Genomic DNA, 7,345 nt, shown 5'->3' on the forward strand with positions numbered 1-7,345 from the left:
CATAATTGCATAGAGAAACATTTCGGGCAACCTCTGGCACAGAGACTATTATTCCATGCTAATGTACCATCCATGATTGGTTAGGCTGGACACTGGACCATAACAATACAATTAGCTAAGATTGTCCCTTCTAAACATTCACATACATGCCTTTCAGATTGCAATAGGCCTATAATAATGAGATTAGAAACAAAGGACAATGGGTAATTGACGCTGTCGGTTCCTCTTTAACAGATCTGCCACTTTCCCCCCCCTCCCTCCCCTCTCTCTCTCACCCCTCTCCTCCCTCCTGGGTCTCTCTCACCCCCTCCCCTCCCCTCTATCTCTCACCCCCCCCTCCCTCCCTCCCGGGTCTCTCTCACCCCCCCTCCCCCCCTCTATCTCTCACCCCCTCCCTCCCTCCCCTCTCTCTCACCCCCTCCCTCCCTCCCTCCCTCCCTCTCTCTCACCCCCTGCCTCCCCCTCTCTCACCCCCTCCCTCCCCTCTATCTCTCACCGTCCCTCCCCCGTCTCTCACCCCCTCCCCTCTCTCTCTCACCCCCTCCCTCCCCTCTATCGCTCACCCCCTCCCTCCCCTCTATCTCTCACCATCCCTCCCCTCTCTCTCACCCCCTCCCCTCTCTCTCACCCCCTCACTCCCCTCTCTCTCTCTCAACCTCCCTCCCCTCTCTCTCTCTCTCACCCACCCGACCTGAGAAGACAAGTCATTATGAATGGACCGCCCTGATTGAAAAAATTATAATCTCATGGTTGATCAAATCCTATGGTGAAATCAACTTGTCGTTGACCACAATATTACATTACATTCTATTCAATCTATTTTTTTTTAAACTTTATTTAACCAGGCAAGTCAGTTAAGAACAAATTCTTATTTTCAATGACTGCCTAGGAACAGTGGGATAACTGCCTGTTCAGGGGCAGAACGACAGATTTGTACCTTGTCAGCTCGGGGGTTTGAACTTGCAACTTTCTGGTTACTAGTCTAACGCTCTAACCACTAGGCTACCATGCCACCGTAACAATGTATTTACAAAGAAGTTACATATTTGACAAGTACAATGTTATGACTTTTCTACTCATTTGGACATCTAAGTAGCAGTTGTAGCTCACATCCAGTGGTGAAGAGAGAAAGGTTTGTTTTTACACTCACAGCTGCAGGACAGAAGGCATAGAGAGCCACTGGCAGCAGACAATGCCTCTTTATCCCTCTGTCCCAATGACTTAACATTTACTTCAGACTCTGACAGCTAACTCTTGTGTTTCCATCCCTCTCTTCCCAAACCCCCCCAATGAACAATACGTTACAGACTTACCCACTGAGCGCTGAAGCTACTAGCTACTGTTAGCCTCTCAACAATAAGTTACATACTTACCCACTGAGCATTGACGCTACTAGCTACTGTTAGCCTCTCAACAGTAAGTTACAGACTTACCCACTCTGCACTGACGCTACTAGCTACTGTTAGCCTCTCAACAAAAAGTTACAGATTTACCCACTGAGCGCTGAAGCTACTAGCTACTGTTAGCCTCTCAACAATAAGTTACAGATTTAGCCCTGGCTAAATGTACAGACCAAGAAGAATTGTACAGAATCTTGTTCAATTACCTTTGGGTTTTTGGGAATGATTTGAATCTGTTTGTCCTGTCGTAGGGCAAAGAGTTTCTCCTGTAATAGGGCCAGGAGTTTGTCTTGACCATGTGATTGGACCAAGAAAAAAAAACAGGTCCTAGTTATACACTAGAAGGGCCCAGAGTTTAAACCTCCGGGTCTTAGTGAGACGCTAGAAGGAACCAGAGTTTAAACCTCCGGGTCTTAGTTATACACTAGAAGGGCCCAGAGTTTAAACCTCCAGGTCTTAGTTATACACTAGAAGGGCCCAGAGTTTAAACCTCCGGGTCTTAGTTATACACTAGAAGGGCCCAGAGTTTAAACCTCCAGGTCTTAGTTATACACTAGAAGGGCCCAGAGTTTAAACCTCCGGGTCTTAGTTAGATGCTAGAAGGGCCCAGAGTTTAAACCTCCGGGTCTTAGTTAGACACTAGAAGGAACCAGAATTTTCCCTGAACAGACTCCATTAGTTCTGCTGTCTTTTTGTCTAGACACGGTAGAATTTAGGCAGTAGAATGGCCTTACTGAAGAGATCAGTGACTTTCAACATGGCACCATCATAGGATGCCACCTTTTCAACAAGTCAGTTCATCAAATGTCTTCCCTGCTGGAGCTGCCCCGGTTAACTGTAAGTGCTGTTATTGTGAAGTGGAAACGTCTCCAAGCAACAACGGCTCAGCCACGAAGTGGTAGGACACACAAGCTCACAGAACGGGGCCACCGAGTGCTGAAACGTGTAGCTCGTAACAAATGTCTGTCCTCGGTTGCAACACCTACTACTGAGTTCCAAACTGCCTCTGGAAGCAAAGTCAGCGCAATAACTTTTCATCGTGGAGCTTCATGAAATGGGTTTCCATGGCCGAGCAGCCGCACACAAGCCTAAGATCACCATGTGCAATGCCAAGTGCCGGCTGGAGTGGTTTAAAGCTCAGTGGACTCAGTGGAAACGCGTGGTGGAATGACGAATCACGCTTCACCATCTGGCAGTCCGACAGACAAATCGGGGTTTCGGTAATACATTAACTACATTAACTACTACACCCCTACAGAAAACCAAACACAGATCCCACAACTTCACTGGAAGTTCCTCTGCCTGCAGTTGGACTGACTAGCCCCTTTATCAGTAAAGTCCCTGCAGTTGGACTGACTAGCCCCTTGAACAGTGAAGTCCCTGCAGTTGGACTGACTAGCCCCTTTATCAGTAAAGTCCCTGCAGTTGGACTGACTAGCCCCTTTATCAGTAAAGTCCCTGCAGTTGGACTGACTAGCCCCTTGAACAGTAAAGTCCCTGCAGTTGGACTGACTAGCCCCTTTATCAGTAAAGTCCCTGCAGTTGGACTGACTAGCCCCTTTATCAGTAAAGTCCCTGCAGTTGGACTGACTAGCCCCTTTAACAGTAAAGTCCCTGCAGTTGGACTGACTAGCCCCTTTAACAGGAAAGTCCCTGCAGTTGGACTGACTATCCCCTTTATCAGTAAAGTCCCTGCAGTTGGACTGATTAGCCCCTTTAACAGGAAAGTCCCTGCAGTTGGACTGACTATCCCCTTTATCAGTAAAGTCCCTGCAGTTGGACTGATTAGCCCCTTTAACAGTAAAGTCCCTGCAGTTGGACTGACTAGCCCCTTTAACAGTAAAGTCCCTGCAGTTGGACTAACTATCCCATTTAACAAGTAGATGGAGGAGGAGATGGGGGAGGAGATGGAGGAGGAGATGGAGGAGATGGAGGAGGAGATGGAGGAAGAGATGGAGGAAGAGATGGAGGAAGAGATGGAGGAGATGGGGGAGGAGATGGAGGAAGAGATGGAGGAGGAGATGGGGGAGGAGATGGAGGAGGAGATGGGGAGGAGATGGAGGAGGAGATGGATAGAGGTTTAATAAGAAAAGGATCAGAAGGACGATGCCTTGACAGCGATCAGAGTGTAGAAAATCAGGAGAAGTTAGGTATTGGTTTGTCAGTGTCAATGATGTCAATGATGTATGAATAAACAAATAATTATGTCAGAAGAACAGGAATTCCCGATTAATCAGGAACAACCAGACGTTTTGGTCAGGAGTAGCTGAGAAGTCATCTGAGATTGGGGTTAAATCAGGACAGGACATGGCCACGCTCTGAGAAGAACACATTCCCTTCATGGTGTGTGTGTCTACTGCATTCCTCATAGTCAAAATCACCACTGTTATATCACCTTTTTAAAATAAAAAAAATATGTCACCTTTATTTAACCAGGTAGGCGAGTTGAGAACAAGTCCTTATTTACAACTGTGACCAAGCCAAGATAAAGCAAAGCAGTGCGACAGAAACAACAGCACAGAGTTACACATGGAGTAAACAAACATACAGTCAATAGTACAATAGAAAACAAAAAAAAGTCTATATACAGTGTGTGCAAATGGCATGAGGAGGTAAGGCAATACATAGGCCAATAGTCTCAAAGTAATTACAATTTAGCAAATTAACACTGGAGTGATAGATGAGCAGATGGTGATGTGCAAGTAGAAATACTGGTGTGCAAAAGAGCAGCAAAGTAAGTAAAAACAATATGGGGATGAGGTGGGTCGATTGGTTGGGCTATTTACAGATGGACTATGTACAGCTGCAGCGATCGGTTAGCTGCTCAGACAGTTGATGTTTAAAGTTGGTGAGGGAAATGTAAGTCTCCAGCTTCGGCGATTTTTGCAATTTGTTTCAGTCACAGGCAGCAGAGAACTGGAAGGAAAGGCGGCCAAATGAGGTGTTGGCATTGGGGATGACCAGTGAGATATACCTGCTGGAACGTGTACTACGGGTGGGTGTTGCCATGGTGACCAGTGAACTGAGATAAGGCGGAGCTTTACATAGCATAGACTTATAGATGACCTGGAGCCAGTGGGTCTGGCGACGAATATGTAGCGAGCATACAGGTCGCAGTGGTGGGTGGTATAAGGTGCTTTAGTAACAAAGAGGATGGCACTGTGATAGACTACATCCAGTTTGCTGAGTAGAGTGTTGGAGGCTATTTTGTAAATGACATCGCCGAAGTTGAGGATCGATAGGATAGTCAGTTTTATGAGGGTAAGTTTTGCGGCGTGAGTGAAGGAGGCTTTGTTGCGAAATAGAAAGCCAAATCTAGATTTGATTTTGGATTGGAGATGCTTAATGTTGGTCTGTAAGGAGAGTTTACAGTCTAACCAGACACCTAGGTATTTGTAGTCCACATATTCTGTCAGAACCGTCCAGAGTAGTGATGCTAGTCGGGCAGGCGGGTGCGGGCAGCGAACGGTTGCAAAGCATGTATTTGGTTTTGCTAGCGTTTAAGAGCAGTTGGAGGCCACGGAAGGAGAGTTGTATGGTTTCTATGGTGCAAATGTCAGTGAACAGGTCAGAATGGACCTGTGTTTATAGCTCTGAGTGTGTGTGTGTGTGTGTGTGTGTGTGTGTGTGTGTGTGTGTGTGTGTGTGTGTGTGTGTGTGTGTGTATGTGTATGTGTATGTGTATGTGTATGTGTATGTGTATGTGTATGTGTATGTGTATGTGTATGTGTGTGTGCGTCTGCGTCTGTGTGTCTGTGTCTGTGTCTGTGTCTGTGTCTGTGTCTGTGTCTGTGTCTGTGTCTGTGTCTGTGTCTGTGTCTGTGTCTGTGTGTGTGTGTGTGTGTGTGTGTGTGTGTGTGCTTCAGTGTGAGAGTCAGGGTTTCCGCTAGCAGGTAATAGTCAGCTTTTGGCAAAATATAAATAAATGAAAAGAAGAAAGATAAAATTGCAGCCAGCCAATTGTCCCTCCCCCCACCGCCCCCCAAAAATCCCATTGCAAAAATGCACTTTCGCCTATTAATTGATTGAAATGCCAATCGATGTAGCACGAAGCTGCTGCTTCAGCTCATCAAAGTGAAACATTAACTTTTAGAAGCCAGTCATTGCGCAAGACTTCTAAATGCAATTGCGTGTTAAAAACTGTTTTGATGGCCACGATTAAAAATAGCTACTATTTTTATTTCGGAGATAGTAAGAATTTTGAAAACATTGTTTGAAATCTGAACGTTTTACTCTATATTATGAGGCATGTCTTAGGAGGGGGACTGAGGGATAGTCCCAGACTGATGCCGCTGCCTCAGTGGTACAGAGAGAGAGAGAGAGAGACAAGATGTTGAGACAGAGAGAGGCGAGAGAGAGAGGCGAAAGAGATAGAGAGAGAGAAAGAGAGAGAGAGAAAGAGAGAGAGAAAGAGAGAGAGAAAGAGAGAGAGAGAGAAAGAGAGAGAAAGCGAGAGAGAGAGAGAGAGAGAGAGAGAGAGAGAGAGGCGGCAGAATACCTGACCACTGTGACTGACCCAAAATTAAGGAAAGCTTTGACTATGTACAGACTCAGCGAGCATAGCCTTGCTATTGAGAAAGGCCGCCGTAGGCAGACATGGCTCTCAAGAGAAGACAGGCTATGTGCTCACTGCCCACAAAATGAGGTGGAAACTGAGCTGCACTTCCTAACCTCCTGCCCAATGTATAACCATATTAGAGAGACATATTTCCCTCAGATTACACAGATCCACAAAGAATTCGAAAACAAATCCAATTTTGAAAAACTCCCATATCTACTGGGTGAAATTCCACAGTGTGCCATCAAAGCAGCAAGATTTGTGACCTGTTGCCACGAGAAAAGGGCAACCAGTGAAGAACAAACACCATTGTAAATACAACCCATATCTATGCTTATTTATTTTATCTTGTGTCCTTTACCATTTGTACATTGTTAAAACACTGTATATATATATATATATATATATATATATATATATAATATGACATTTGTAATGTCTTTATTGTTTTGAAACTTCTGTATGCGTGATGTTAATTTTTATTGTTTATTTCACTTTATATATAATCTACCTCACTTGCTTTGGCAATGTTAACACATGTTTCCCATGCCAATAAAGCTCTTGAATTGTATTGAATTGAGAGAGACATTAGAAGAAGTAAGCACAGCATATTCCAGTATTCAGGGTTCATATGTGAATTATTCAACAGTGGCTGTGAGTTTCTGGCTAGTTTAGGGTTGCATCCAAAATTTCAGCCTATTCCCTATGTAGTGCACTACTTTTGACCAGTCATATGGGCCCTGGTCAAAAGTAGTGCACTATATAGGAAATAGGGTGCTGCATGCGATACATATACTCTAAGTGTATTTTAAAGAGCTGTAATACCAGGCAGGGATTTCATTTCTCAGAGCGTCTGTTCTGGTCATTATCTGGTCATTATTAATCATTATCTATTATCTGTGTTGTATCATTATTAATCATTATCTATTATCCATGTTGTATCATTATTAATCATTATCTATGTTGTATTATTATTAATCATTATCTATTATCTATGTTGTATCATTATTAATCATTATCTATTATCTATGTTGTATTATTATTAATCATTATCTATTATCTATGTTGTATTATTATTAATCATTATCTATTATCCATGTTGTATCATTATTGATCATTATCTATTATCTATGTTGTATCATTATTAATCATTATCTATTATCTATGTTGTATCATTATTGATCATTATCTATTATCTATGTTGTATCATTATTAATCATTATCTATTATCTATGTTGTATCATTATTAATCATTATCTATTATCTATGTTGTATTATTATTAATCATTATCTATGTTGTATTATTATTAATCATTATCTATTATCTATGTTGTATTATTATTAATCATTATCTATTATCTATGTTGTATCATTATTAATCATTATC

Source organism: Oncorhynchus tshawytscha, linkage group LG02 (genome assembly GCF_018296145.1).
Source record: "Oncorhynchus tshawytscha isolate Ot180627B linkage group LG02, Otsh_v2.0, whole genome shotgun sequence".
NCBI lineage: Eukaryota > Metazoa > Chordata > Actinopteri > Salmoniformes > Salmonidae > Oncorhynchus > Oncorhynchus tshawytscha.